The sequence below is a fragment of the Pinus tabuliformis genome, chromosome J (genome assembly GCF_031772625.1).
Source record: "Pinus tabuliformis cultivar Carrire ecotype Pingquan chromosome J, CPIR1, whole genome shotgun sequence".
In the NCBI taxonomy this organism is placed as follows: domain Eukaryota; kingdom Viridiplantae; phylum Streptophyta; class Pinopsida; order Pinales; family Pinaceae; genus Pinus; species Pinus tabuliformis.
In genome coordinates this window covers 1160151068-1160166462 of record NC_142295.1, presented here as the reverse complement: position 1 = coordinate 1160166462, position 15395 = coordinate 1160151068, and the positions used below count along the sequence as shown (strand labels likewise).

Here is a 15395-nt window from a genome sequence, read left to right as displayed (position 1 = left end):
CATGAATAAGTACTTGCAAACGGTCAAACAACGCTTGGAAAAGTTGTTTCCCTCCTAAATATAATTAATTTTATACATAATCATTTAAAACATAACATTAATAATGAATAGTAATTAAAATATAATTTTAATATTATGAATATAACTAACAATTATCCCAAAAGGTACAAAGAGAGGCCGATAGGATTATTAAATTTTGAATTGTTGAATTTTTCTAGAAGAGTTAATTGATTTGTGGAAAACCTTGTTTTCTTGGGCTGGATCATTGTGCAATTACTTTTCTTTAGATGTTTTGTTTATATCTATATTACAAGGAACACATTGAATGTCTTATTTCATTTCTGCTATCCTTACTAATATCCTTTCCGTGCTTTTTCTTGATCAATTTGATGAAATATTCCATTATCCTTTGGTCAAAGTCCTCACCTGCATATTAGTGTACATCCCAGTAAGTTCAAAGCTCGAAAGCCAACCAAAAAAGTCAATGATAACCACCGTCAGACAGATTACCTCCAAGATGGGTATCACTGTTTGTAGCCAAAACCTAAACAACACTGTTGTCAATAGTCAGAACACTAACATCAAACATGCCACCGCCAAGATTGAAAACAACAATATTTTTCTCTCCACCCTTCTTGTCCAAGCCATAAGCTATTGTTGCAGTTGTGGGTTCCTTGATAATACGAGCTACATTCAAGCCAGGAATAACACCACCATCCTTCGTTGCTTGGCGCTGTGCATCAGTAAAAATAAGCTGCGCAAGCCCACAAGTTAACAGTCACAATGCAATCAACAATTGGTTACCCACAACCTCATTAAAAAAAAAAGTTGAAAGGAAAGCATACCAGGGACAGTCACCACAGCATCCTTTATAGTCTTGCCAAGGAATGCTTCTGCAGTCTCCTTCATCTTAGTCAAAATCATAGCACTGATTTCCTTAGGGCTAAACACCTTTGTCTCTCCATCTCGTACCTGGACATGAATATAAGGTTTCCCATCTTTGTTCACAATCTTGTATGGTACCAGTTTCATATCCTTCTGAACTTCTTTGTCTTCAAACCTATACAAAACAAATGTTTTTATTTAATTGTGCTCAACAAGTAAAAGTTTTAAATCATTTTCTTGAAGTTTTAAATCATTTTCTTGAAATTTGGAGAGGGCAGAAATCAAATCCTGATCTGACCGCAACCAGAATGTTGCTCGACCCCTGACTTAACATGGCAATTTCATGACTGGAACCCTTGTGGGTTCAATATCAAGGCCAGAATTGGACTTGCATTAAATATAATTGTCTAATGAATGGGAAAATCAGAGGTCAGAGTACTTACTTTCTCCCAATGAGTCTCTTGACATCAAAGATGGTTCGTTCGGCATTGACTGCGGCTAGGTTTTTGGCAGCCTCTCCAATCAACCTCTCATTTTACATTCTCATTTTATGTGAACGCCACCCATGATGGGGTAATACGGTTACCTTGGTCACTGGCAATAATCTCCACATGACCATTCTTGTAAACCCCAACACAGGAGTATGTAGTTCCCAGGTCTATACCAATCATTGTTCCCAATTTCGCAGCTTCTTCCTTTGCAATCGAAGATGCAAGAAGGCATCCTGAGAAAAAATAAAGTCCGTGTGAAGAGTATCAGAAAATTCCTATATGTCACCATGGAAAGGATGCCTATATGGTCAAGTTTCTAGCATATATATTTTAACCGATTGCAGGTTTATCGTGGTCAAATTTCTGGCATATATATTATTAGTAGATATTTGTTAAACCGAATAAATTATAAAACTTGGCGTAAGTAGACAGCACAACATGAATAACGAGGAAACATTTCAAAAACCCAGCAATCATTCTTCTAGTAGGCCATCTACATCAAGACAATGTTGTCATATTCGACTCGATCTTATTTATACTTGGAAAAAATAAAAAGGGCTTCCTGTAATAGAAGCAAAGAGATGACTCCTTCCAATTTTAATGCATTTAGACGATGTTGAAAAAATGTCGATTCTGTAAAACTACAACACTATTTTACAACACCGCAGGAATAACTTCTACCAAAAACTTAAAATGCGGCTCAATATTCCATCAAAAGAAGCAAGAAAACTTAACAGTCAACCATGAGATCTACAAGGCATAGCTGGTATTCATACATGCTTACAAAAACGCCTTTTCTAAAAACTAACTTAAAACCTAGAAGACAATATAGGGATCTGAAGGATAATATTTCTACACAACGAAAGGAAGCTCAATGTGTTTGAAAACCTTTGAAAAAATTGTGAATAGATCAGAAAATATCAAACAAAGCACATTTGTCTGCATGTCTTAATCTACCAAACGCTTACCCCAACATCTTAAAAATCGCTACCAGAAAGCGTAAATTTAATGAAACCTTATTTTTGGAGGAAACCAGAATGCCTTGCAAAACTCAAAATGCAACAATAAACAAGGGAAATGTAATAAACAGGGGAAATGATCTCTAGAAACATATTTATATCCATCCATATTGCACCTTTGGATTTCCATGTGTGGAAGTCAGTTTGACACTCCGAGATTAATCAAATGGTCTCAAAGCATTAAGTCAAACTAAACATCCCACGCCAACGACACATTATTATTCCTCGCTGTGTGCACGCATTCAACCCGCAAAGTTTTCTCCCGTCTGCTCTACGAACGAAGGATCGATCTGTCAATGGTCGACATTACAATTAATTTGAATTCAATTCAATAACCAGATTGATTGACCATCTAACATCTAGAAAAACATGTCTGCTTCCGCTCCTCCCCCTGTCTGTCTTGTATTTATAGAGTAGATGATCTCTCCGTGTGAGTAAGAGTAATGTATTGTATGCATCCACCAAATATTTGATCTGCAACTACAAATCACCTTTTCATAACTCTCATTACCGACCACCAATCATCTAATGGAACCGATCAATGAGCTGAAGATTCATTTATTAAAACGATGATGTCATTCCCCAGGAAAATGATAACTGATGTGTCTGTTATTCTGGTTTCCCTATTTATGTGGACGTTGTCGTTTAAGGCAGGCCCCTTACATGTGGTTGCTGCTACTTCTTTGGGATCTCAAACCACCCAACATGTTCCCACTCCTCCAGGACCGCATAAAAGCAGTAATGTTCGATCTGGTCTCCTTCACCCAATCCCCATGTTCCGACTCCTTCACACCAACGTAACGTTCATTCTTCCGTTGGGGTGTGGGCAGCAGGACTTTGTAGGTGCCGTCCAGCTTCACCTCATTGCCCACGCAGTGCTCCAAGTCCTTCTGGATGTTGCACTGCAAATTCGAAAGTAATGTCCAATGGCAAGGCGGAGTTAGTGAGGAATTATGATGCTGGAAATCACGCATTAGCACATCAAGTTAACATCGCAGTCGAAGGACTGCATAACAGTAGTAATGTTCACAACCCTCTACTCGTGCTTGCTGCTCCTCAACCCAATCCCCATCTTCCAATTTATTTACTCCAACGTAACGTTCATTCTTCTGTTGGTGCCAATACCCATCTTCCAACTCCTTCACACCAACGTAACGTTCATTCTTCCGTTGGGGTGTGGGCAGCACGAGCAGTTCGTAAGTGCCCTCCAGCTTCACCTCTTTGCCCACCCAATGCTCCAAGTCCTCCTGGATGTTGCCCTACAAAATCGGAGTAGGTGCAGCAAGTGAAGGGCAATGGCAGGGTGGAGTTTCCGAGGGATTATGAGAGCTCCTAGAAAGCACGCATTGGCAAATCATATGAACATTGCTATTGAAGGAGGTTGGTTTCACGATTCACTCGCGATTCACACACAATCTACCAGGAAATTAATTGGCTCTTGAACCAAACACAATTTCTCGCACCATACAGATCCCCTCCCTTATTGCATACATATTGATGTTGCTTGGGTCTGCTTGTTTCTTTCGTGCAGGTAGAGTATTGTTATTATAGGATTTCACGCTAATCATTAGAAAGAATAAATATCATCGCATGTATGTGAAAGAACAACCTACTTGTAACGATAAAGGAAATCTGCACGATAAAGGGTAATATGATCAGAGTTTTTGCATAACAGGGCCAAGTTCAATGCACAATAGAAAAGAAGGCAAAGTTAGAAATAATTAATTCCTACTTGTCTATGGTTGTAATTCTCCATTTAAGGAGTTTGATCCTACATAATAGGAATTTAGTTTCTTCTAGTTTAGTGTGTGGTTGAGAGAATCTCTCAACCACACTACTGTATGTCCAAGATAGAATTCCTATCTTGAGACTATTGATTGTATAAATATGTGTAATTTCCTCATTCAATATTAATAAAATATATTATTGAGTGTCTGTAATTTTATCTTGGTATCAGAGCCTGAGGGCCTAGCCCCTCGTGGGCTTGGCTGCTCCTAGGCTAAAGAGAATAAAAGTTTTGTGAATATTTGTTTGTCCATCATCCGCTGTCCATTAGCTAGGGAAGCGATAGTTGTGGCGATTCACTAGTGATCAGGAGGCCTCGAACTCCAGAGGTTCACCGGTGCGGTCTGCTTCAGTTGGAGAATTATGGACCAACCTGCGAGATGTAGAAAGAGATACAATTTTCTTTTCTATGCGCTATGAACCAAAAGTGAAGAGTGGAAGCCGACTCGATCAGGAAGCCTATGAAGGTTTCTCAAATATTGCTAGCAGAAAACTGTGGGTGGAGAAATCCTTGATCGATCTGTTGTTGTAGAGTGCATGTCAGCATTGAGTCTTATCGAAAGGTGCAGGTCGTGGGTGCGTGCGAACCAGCTGGTGTCTCCAACCTCATTTTACTACGATCTGGTGTTTCGTGTCTTGATTGAGCTCTTCGTCATCTGCCATAGATGAGAATATGGCGTGAATATACTTCTGAGACCTGTGGCTATGTTGAGCGAATAGGCAGACTTGCGGCGAAGAAGGATTTGTTTGCCTCCATTTGATTATCCGGAGTTTTGGTTTTCTGGCGTAAAAAATAACCGTAGCGGAGAAATCAACCCCTTACGAAACTCTCATCGATTTGGTTTTAATGGAAGCGACGAATTGTCTGTAATCGGATGGATGATTTACCTTCAGTTTGCATCGGAAGCAGAGAAATCGAAGTGAGGGGAACCAATTGAATGTTCTGAATTGTTAATTGCTGTAATGGCCAGGGTTTTGCGGGCTTTGTTGGCGGTGGTTCTGTGCGTGGCTGCTTACTGCGAATTATCGGAGGGGCTGAAGATGCCTTTCCGGCCAAAAGATTTTTTACTGATGCTGCCGCGTCAGGTGTCCTGGCCAGTGTTGAATACAATTCACAGCGCGGTTGATTTGCTACCTCTATTTGTGGGATCGGTCTCGGACCAAGAAATTGTTCAGTGGAACGGCTCTTGCGTTGACGGAAATGAGGCTCGAATAGAATATATGGAAAAAGAAGGGGACAAACTTGGAGGTTGCCGTGCTATCTGGCAAGCGGAGGATTCAGAGTTTGGACATCAGCGGTCGCTGGATCGAGTCTCGTCCCAATTGCTGTCAAGAAATTGGAGAGGCCTGAAGGCGGTGAGAAGCAGTTCCGAATGGAGCAGAAATTTCTGGACTGGAAGATCCGGTTTTGAATTTCAGTAGGATCCGGCACCCGGTGATTTCAGCCTGCAGCTGAAGACTGTCACTGGTGCATGTGAGAGAGGCTATGTGATCATGCGAAGGCTCTGTTCGCAGTTTTTTGGAGGCTCTGTAGAACAAATTTTGGATCTGCACTGGCCTGGTGGCAACTCGACTTAGAACGACTGGTGCAGAGTTTGGCGAAGTCTTGCGCTTCTATGGCCAGGGATCGAGTCTAAGGAGGCCGATTGCTTGCTGAGGCTGATTTGTTCAGTGAAGGCCGTTGTTTGCGGATCGAACTCCAGAGGTTCGGTTTGCTATTAGTTCTGTGCAGATGTGGCCTGGCTGAAGAACATGCGCGAGTTCGTTGAATGAAAGAATGCAGGTTACATGTGTCAATTCACTGATAAAGAATGCTAACAGGATGAGGACGTTGCCTCAATGGTCGCCTACAAATATTACCTCAATCTTCAAATATCATGATCGACTCGGTATGAGTCCAAATCGTAGTTTTCTGCGCTCAGCGTTACAGCTGGGGAGGGATAATCTCAAAATCATTCTTTATTTCTGTGAATTCATAATTGTTATGTACCGTGAGGCACTCACGAAGTCTCCATCAGATCAGCCTTCATTTATTGCTTTCTTTAATTCAATTCTTAGTGCCAGTGTTGTGTGGCACGCTTTTGATCGGAGGAGTGGCGACCAAGTCTGGCCTTGATTTCGAATTGGGTGAAATTGTCTTGTGGATGAAACAGACGAAGAGCAAAGAGTTGTTGCATGGAGAAGAAAGCAACATGGACAAATTTATTTGCAGGAATCGTCTACTACCAGATACGATGATGACATAACAATGAAAATGCCTTCAAAGAATAGTGGTTGGAGCTGCATGATGAACATATTTGTGTGATCAGGGGAGTAGATTGTGATGGAAAGTAGCGAGCATGAGGCAGCATGTTTGAAAGCAGCGATAATGTAAGGGAAGTGGCATTGTTTTAGATACTGAAACGCAATAGAGGATTGGACCATGGAGTCTTGGATTATTATTTTCTTGAAGGGAAAATTGTGTTCTCTTCATATGGCTGTGAGTGCCTATGTTCCGGTTTCTTTATCTGTGGACCTCTCACAGGTATCATTGGAATGGTTATTGTTATGTTTGGGAAATAATCATCTTTGGGCAGAGATAGAGAAATTAAATTTGAAGAGTTTATGTTGTATTTTCTTGGAAGCATGTTTAAATATTATTGGCCTTATTGAGCCTAGCTAACTCAATGTAGGCAAAGTTATTTTGTTAGAATTTGCAACTCTAACGAATGACAGGTTAAGCATGGAGTTCCAAGAAGTTATTTGAACAGACAAGGATGCCCAAGATGTGAATAATGAACAAATGAGGCAAAGTAGCAGTGACAACATTTATGGTGGACAAAAAAATAGATATTTGTTTGAGTTAGTGTGGTTTGTGGAATAGACTCCCTAGCATGTTGTAATAGTCATTGTATGTACCCAGAAACTTCAAAATGTGGAATGAAATGTAAGTTTTAAATGCATCTGAAAGTTCGTGGTGATCTCAAAACCACTTTGTAATGGTTTGTGGTCAGCCTGAAACCATCTTTTGTCATTGTAGAGTGATGGTTTGTGGTGAGCCAGAAACCACATACAGAGCTTTAGTGGATATAGGACTTGCCCGGTGGTGGCACATTTAAGTTCTGGATTTGCCCAGTGGTGGTAGATCGGACTTGCCCAGTGGTGGCACATTGAAGTTGGCGGATTTTCCCGGTGGTGGTAGGTCGGACTTGCCCGGTGGTGGCATATTGAAATTGGCGGATTTGCCCAGTGGTGGTAGATCGGACTTGCCCAGTGGTGGCATATTGAAGTTGGCGGATTTTCCAGGTGGTGGTAGATCGGACTTGCCTGGTGGTGGCATATTGCCTGAGTGGCTAACGTGTACACGACAGCTTTGTGCTCGTAGGAGCAGGTGGACTGTAGTAACACCTGGCTCACGGTCTCAGATATTGGTGTGTCTGAGCATAAGAGGGTTGGTGCACTTTTCTATCTGACAGTTGCGTCGAAAGGCGCAATCAGCGCAACTGTTTGCGATTGTTATTTGGACATGAATATTTGGCTTAGAAAGGCACTGATCTCTCTTTGTTTTTGGAAGTTCTGTACATGCAATTCACCTGATGGTGGTGGATTTGACTATCATGACAAGTAGTCATTAAGGGGGGGAGTTAGAAATAATTAATTCCCACTTGTCTATGGTTGTAATTCTCCATTTAAGGAGTTTGTTCCTACATAATACGAATTTAGTTTCTTCTAGTTTAGTGTGTGGTTGAGAGAATCTCTGAACCACACTACTGTACGTCCAAGATAGAATTCCTATCCTGAGACTATTGATTGTATAAATATGTGTGTAATTTCCTCATTCACTGATATTTGGAAAAAGCAGTGAAAATGAAGTGCATGCTTGATCGAATGGAGGAGGGTAAAAGTGTTAACAATTGTTGATACATAGGAAAGGCCTATCGACCTAAATATAATTTTTAAATAAAAATTTTAATGATTCTAAAATAGAGTAAAAAGGTTTCTAAATTAACATTATCGATCGAATTAAAAACTTTCCCTGACCTGTTTAACGATGAATAAGTACTTTAAAGCGCTCAAACTCCACTTGGGAAAGATGTTTTATTCACAAAAGCAAGAAGCGGTAACATTGAATTTGAATTCTCTGAACAGTGCTTTTATGGCGTAACAACTTTCATCGAACGGATGAAATTCAATCGACTAATCGTGTGATACTAACGTGTCATCACAAAAGCAATAAGCCGTACCACTGAATTTGATTTCTCTGGTTGGAAGGTAATAACTGTCATCCAGCGGTTGGAATTCAATTCACCAATCGTGTGATCCTGATCAATATGGTGTCTGTTCAATCCAGGGAGCGGGCGTTTTCTAGATAAAATGGAAGCACATCTTGCTTCGTCGCTGTTCAATTATTTACTTTATGCGCTCCATCTCTTAGCAGGTTGCACATGCTTTTCCTGCGAAACTTTGTGTGTATTGTCTGTCTTTTTGTGTGGTCTCTATGTTTGCATTGTGCTTCCATCATGTGGTTTACATGTATGCACATATTCCGTAATTTTGTGCTCACTTAAAGATGAAACATCATTTTGTGTTAACTGAAAGATGGAACTGTAAAGGATTCAAGGAAAAGAGGCATGGTAATGTCCGTTTCAGTCTTGCGGCATCATCACAAAAGCAAAAAGCGTTATAACCGATTTCGAATTTGAATCCTGCGACTATGCCGTCACATCGTTGATCCGGCCAACGAAATCCAACCAATCAACATGCTGATCAAGCCAATGACAAAGTGTGTTTTAAGGTACAACACGATTCCATTCTATTTTTAAAATTTTTGTAATGGTTTCCTGCCTTCTTCTAATTCTATTTTATTTTTTATTTTTCTTTAATTGTTTCCCTCGCCGTCTCAGTCTGATCGATTTTGTAGGTTGCATTTTACTATAGCTGCAATTGCGTGTTATCAGTTGAGATGTCGGAGAAAGAAATTTGAAGATACTGGACTGTCTTCTTCTTTCTCTCTCTCTTTTTTTTTTTACCCAGAGCAATCCAATAGGCCCCACACCTAATTGTTCCTAAATTTTTTTAGGACCTATTACCAGTTCTCCTCTCCTTAGCCCCGGTCACTACAGAGGAATTGGACCTTGGCCTCTCCAGTTTCCGGGATGTTACTGGTCTCGGATTACCAACTAAACTGTCCCCAATAGACAAATAATGTGAGGATAGCAAGAATTGCATGCCCAACAGCTGACAACTCAGAGGAAACCTGTTTTTTCTGAAACCGTTTTTTGTTTTCAATTTAGTCCTGTTTTCTAAAATATAACTTCTTTAATTTAATGGTTTCTTTTTCATTCCCATCAGCTATTTATTTTTGTAGCTGTAAATATATATGTTTCGTAGCTTTTACCATTTTAACTAGAGTGCCACATACAGAGATTCTCAACAACGCGTAGGAGGATAAGTAAACTTCATCTCTACGATAAACATTCACTGAAACATGTTTCATAATTTTGCTAAAAAGAGCATTCAGCGATATGTAGGAAGATAATACATTTTTTCTTTCTAAATAATGTTTCCATTGTTTCACTAAAATATGTAATAAATTCGTTCCTTAGAATTAGAGTTTGTGCAATTTCCTTTCCATTAAACCCCATTTCTCTCTTTTTTTCATATGAAACGGTTTTACTGCCTAACATATTTTTTTCTTGACGGTGGAGTTTGATTTTGATTGCGAAATTTCACAGTTTTCATCTCTAACCGTTTAAAAAAGATTTTGAACGTGAGGATCCACTTTTTTGAGGGTTGGAGAAAGATTTTGGGTGTGGAGTTTTAATGTTTAACGGTTAAAAATAATTTGAACGTGAGGATCAACTTTTATATACTTAGCAAATTCTTAATCGCTAAAAAAAAAAGCAATGGAAGTCATAGCTTCTTTGAGGTGCTAAAAAAAAGCAATGAAAGTCGTAGCTTCTTTGAGGTAGAGTTGAAGTTTCTCGATAAATCAAATCTGTTGTTTTTTCACAGGATATATTGAGCAATTTGTGCTTTTAACTAATCTATGTCAGAAATTATAAGTTTCTTTCGCCAGAATGTTTACTAACATTTTAAGGATTGCATTGTTTAATTTTTAATATATTTCAAAAAATATTATACCATTATTATATATTTTTAAAATCATTAACCTTTTAATAATTAATAACAGTTTATAATAAACTTATAATTTAATTTTTATAATTTATTAATTATTATAATAAAAATTCAATGTATAGAATGTTTAAATGATAAGTGTTTTGATTATTAATAATATTTGAATAATTTAATTTATATTATACAATTTTTTTAAATATTAAAAACTTCAAAATCCTTTCGATTCAACCACAGAACCATAAACAAACTTGTCCATTCAAACAAAAATTATTATCATAGTACCATCTATTTTTTAAAATTCTCTGAATTTAGACAATCAAAACTAAGAATAAAACCAATAATGTGTAAAGGCATGGATAAATGTATACAGGATTGCCTATTAGATAATGTGAATATCTCTAGTCTTCATGATACGTCTAGTTTTAGTCCAATAATTAAGGGACTGAACCATGGTGATTACTAAATATATCATTCTTTTTCAATTTTATAAAATTTCTTAGCTTTTAAAAAATATGTTATTATAATATAACTATTTTAAATGATTTTCTTTAAATTAAATAATTGTATTTATAGATAACCACCGTGGGGGGTGTTATGGTGGATGGTACAGGGTTTAGGGTATTGTTCTCAACACCCACGCTTATGTAGTTGTGCATTAATGATCTTAGTAAATGGTGGGAGTCCCTCATGTATGAGTGTGTAAACATACCATTGGTGGGGTTATTTGCTTTAGTTTCGTGGGCTGTAAATTCATTTGTGAAGAGCAAGTGAGTGTCGAGGGGAAGACCTTGGTCTTGTGGAGTTATTTTCATGTGAAGGTGGTGTGGGTGGAAGCTCTCGTGTGGAGAGAACCCGTGTTTTAGGACGGGCGAAGAGAACTTATAAGATCTTTCATCGACTTACGGTTGGTTGGGGGGTTGTCAACGCGGCTTACTCTCATTGGCTAGTGGAGGTCGGATTTATAAAGTTTTCTTTGGAATTCTAATTTCATAAGCTAACTAGGCTTGCTTTGGTTTCCCAGTGTTTTTTGTTGGCTTCTTCTTGTGGCATGACTCTAGAAAGTTTGGCCTTAAGGGTCAAGTGCCTCAGTCTTTGTGTGCCATTCATTTTTTCAAGTCTAGAAAGTTTATTGCGATTGTTGGGGTAGCTCAGTGTCAAGGTTTGTTTCTATTTTTTCTCTCTAGTTGTGGTTATAACTGTAAAGCTTGGTGAGGGTTGTTCTAGGTAGGTTTACTTTGGTATTTAGGCAAGTGTTGTTGGTGAGAATTGGATATTTATCTATGGTTTCTTGGATGCCATAGTTTCTTGGTCCAAGGGTGGTGCTATTCTTGTTCAATAGGTGAGGGAGGAAAGGTTGTGCCTAAGGAAGTAGCATCCTCCACCTACTCTAGTGGGTCTCTATCTACACTTCAATGTTATGTTTGGTGCTACTATGACGAGATAGTTTATTGGTAATCGAGTTTTGTTGAGGGTTGGTTGAGTCAGTCTTTGTGATCCTTCATACGTAGCAGAAGTCACTGTACCAATATTGAAGTGCCATGTTGGGACTCAATGATTTTGCTGAGTCAAAGGCAGAGAAGTAGGAGGGGAGATGTCGATAAAGGCTACTCTGAGTAGAGCAGGACAAATCTCTTTTCCAATGACTTTATGGAATCTTACCTCAATGTAATTATGCCTAAAATATGCTAGAAAATCTAGGAGCTTGGGATAAAATTGGAGAGGAAAGGAAATATCTTTCAGATTCTGAGTTGTTCGAGGATTTCTTAGGTTGGATGTTGGACCCTGGGGACATCAATGTTTGGAGGAAGTAGTATCTAAAATCATTGGTGCTTCATTGGCAGGTGAAGAAATTGTTGCGATTGGTTCTAAGGGATAAACTTGTGGAGAAGTACAACATTATCACCTCTCTAGAAGATGTTAAAAAGATGCTTAGAAACCTGTTGTTTTGCATGGATAAAATTAATGGATGCCTCATCCATGCCTCATGGATGCGGAGACCCATGTTCCTTGGGATTTTGATGGTTGTGACATGAGGGATCCCCCTTACTCCAGTGCATGGGTCCTCGCAATTGTGTCATCCTTAGATAATGATCAATGAACAAGGGTGGTGGGTGCCACACTTTGGGTCTCTCTTAAAGCTTCTTGTTTTGTCTCTGATGGGCCCTTTGATGACCTCTAGATCTAACGATTATGATGACATAACATGGTCACAACCATGTGTTTTTTCAGGAGGCCTATGTTTCTCTTCTTTTGTCTATATAGTTTCCTTTCTTATTTGTTTTCTGAAGTGAAAGGTAATATTGATATGATCATTATAATTAACTTGTAAATTTTAGAAATTGAAAGAAGTTTTCTACTACTTATGAAACCAAATTGAATCCCAGAGAAATAAATTTTTATCTATGTAGGAAGGGTTATAAAAGTTGATTTCAATTGGTACAAAATGTTGACACTGTGTCATTGAGTCCTAATAAAATGATTCATGAATTGGTCTTTTTGGGTGGAGGGTTCAGAACTTGTTTTTTTTATAATGATCCATGAATTGTATTTTTATGTTGGAAATCGTTTTTTATAATATAAATATATTTATTTTAAAACAAGGTTTTTAGAATTATATTTTATTTATTAATTATTGATAATTTATATAAGATATTTACATAATAATTTTATAGTAATAGTCAATGTTATATTTGTGGTTAGAATTGATGGTTGAAATTAATGGTCAATTTTGTAGCCATAGTTAGAAATGATGGTTGAAATTTATATTAAGTAAATTTTTTAAATTAAAATAAATATTAACAATATCTTCTAGTTGTGTGTATAAAAGAGATTTGTAATTCTTTCCATGCTTCACAAGGAATTGCTAGAAAAAATTTGAAAAGTATATTAATAACAAAAAATTATTTAAATATTTAAGATAAACAAAATATAAAAGATTAATTAAAAGTGATTTTTTCTTAACCGGTATGTATTTTTTTGTGATAAGATAAAATTGATCTATATCGTTTAAAATATTAACCAAATATTATATTTCAATATGAATGATATGCATGTTTGTAAAAGGTAATTGAAAGTAAAAAGATACAATAAGCTCTTTTGATAGAAGGAAGAACTCTGCATACATAGTCTTTTAATTGAGGCACTATCTACATGATATTACAATATAATGTCCTGTGTAACCTTTTGACCACGTCAAATTATTAACTTGATAATAATAATAATTGTCAGTAAAATTATATAAAATAAACTTATTACACATAGTTATTAAAATATAATTAAATGATTATACTTTAATATATATAAACAAAAATAAATAATTATAAAATAAAGTAAGAAGTTTATGTAAAATAAATTTATGACGCATAGTAATTAAAATATATTTTTATTATTACGATAATATATATATATATAAAACAAAAATATTTAAATGATTATAAAATAGAGAAGTTTTTTTAAATCAACATTATTCATCACATTAGAAACTTTCCCTAACATATTTAACCGAGTAAGCACTTTCAAACGCTCAAACTCCACTTGCAAAAGTGCTTTCTCACATATCACATCACAAAAGCAATAAGCGGTACCACTGAATTTGAATTCTGTGAACAATGTTTTTATGGCTTAACAACTCTCATCCAACGAATGAAATTCAATCGACCAATCGTGTGATCTTGACGTGTCCTCACAAAAGCAATAAGCGGTACCACTGAATTTGAATTCTTTGACCAGTGATTTTAGGCCGTTTGGCGGTAACGACTTTCATCCAAGGGATGAAATTCATTCGACCAATCGTCTGCATGGTGACCGTTCAGCCACAAAGCTGGCGTTTTCTAAATTATTTATTTTATGCACTCCTCCTGTTTTTCCTATGGAGCTTTCTGTGTAGAGTCTGTCTTACTGTGCGGTCTTTATGTTTGTGGTCCATGAAAGATGAAACATCATTTTGTGTTCACTGAAAGATGAAACTGTAAACGATTCAAGGAAAAGCAAAAGGAACTACAACCGAATTCGAGTGCGTTTATGCCATCAGATTCTAACATCTTTGATATAACCTAAAGCCAATGATAAAGTGGCTCTTAAGGTACCAACTACTTTCCATTCCGGTTTTTTAAATTTTGCAATGGTTTTCTTCATTGTTCTAATTCTGTTTTTTTTCTAAATTTTTATTTCCTTAACTGTTTCCCTCCCCATTTCAATTTGATCGATTTCGTTTGTTGCAATTTATCACTCAATTCTTCAATTATTTTATGTGCTCTGAATTTGATCGATTTCGTTTGTTGCAATTTATCAATCAATTCTTTAATTATTTTATGTGCTTTGAATTTTGGCTTCTATTTTTTAATTCACAGGAAGCCAGAATTAATGTGACTATAGCACCAATTAGGGAGGAATTATTTCACAGGAAGACGTAATTAATGTGACTGCAGCAACAATTGCGTGCTTATCGGTTGAGATCTCCAAGAAAGAAATTTGGAAATGCTGGGCTGTCAATCATCGTTTCTATATTTTTTTAATTGACACAATGGAGGTGAAATCTGTTTCTCTGAATAAAGTTCTTTTAATCCGTTCTTTTAATTTAGTCCAGATTATAATTTCTTTAATTCAATGGTTTCTTTTTCATTCTTATCACCCATTCATTTGTTTAGCCAGTTATTTTTGCATTTGTAGATAGATATGTTTCATAGATTTTACCATTTTAACAAAGAGTCCCTCATAAAGAGATCCTCAAGAACACGTAGGAAGATAAGTAAATTTCATCTGTACGATTTCCCATTCACTAAAATCTGCTTCATAATTTTGATAATAAGATCATCACCGATATCAACGAATATAATAAATTTGTTCTCTCAAAATAATGTTTCCTTTGTTTCACTAAGGGTTTGTAGCATTTCCTTTCCATTAAACCCTATATTTCTCTTTCTTTCATAACGGTCCGAGTTTGATTTGGAGTGTGAAGTTTCACCGTTTTCAACTTTAACCGCTCAAAAAAGATTTTGAACCTGAGGATCCCCTTTTTTAAGGGTTATTATCGTTACATGTTAAAAACAGATTTTGAGCTTAAGGATTCAGTTTCTTTTATAGAGAATAAATTCTTAAT

General features: G+C 36.9%; 1 pseudogene; it reads right to left on the bottom strand.

Annotated features, from left to right (window-relative positions):
- Positions 1 to 307: 307 nt before the first annotated feature.
- Positions 308 to 4843, bottom strand: LOC149231215 (luminal-binding protein-like; annotated as a pseudogene).
- Positions 4844 to 15395: the final 10552 nt, after the last annotated feature.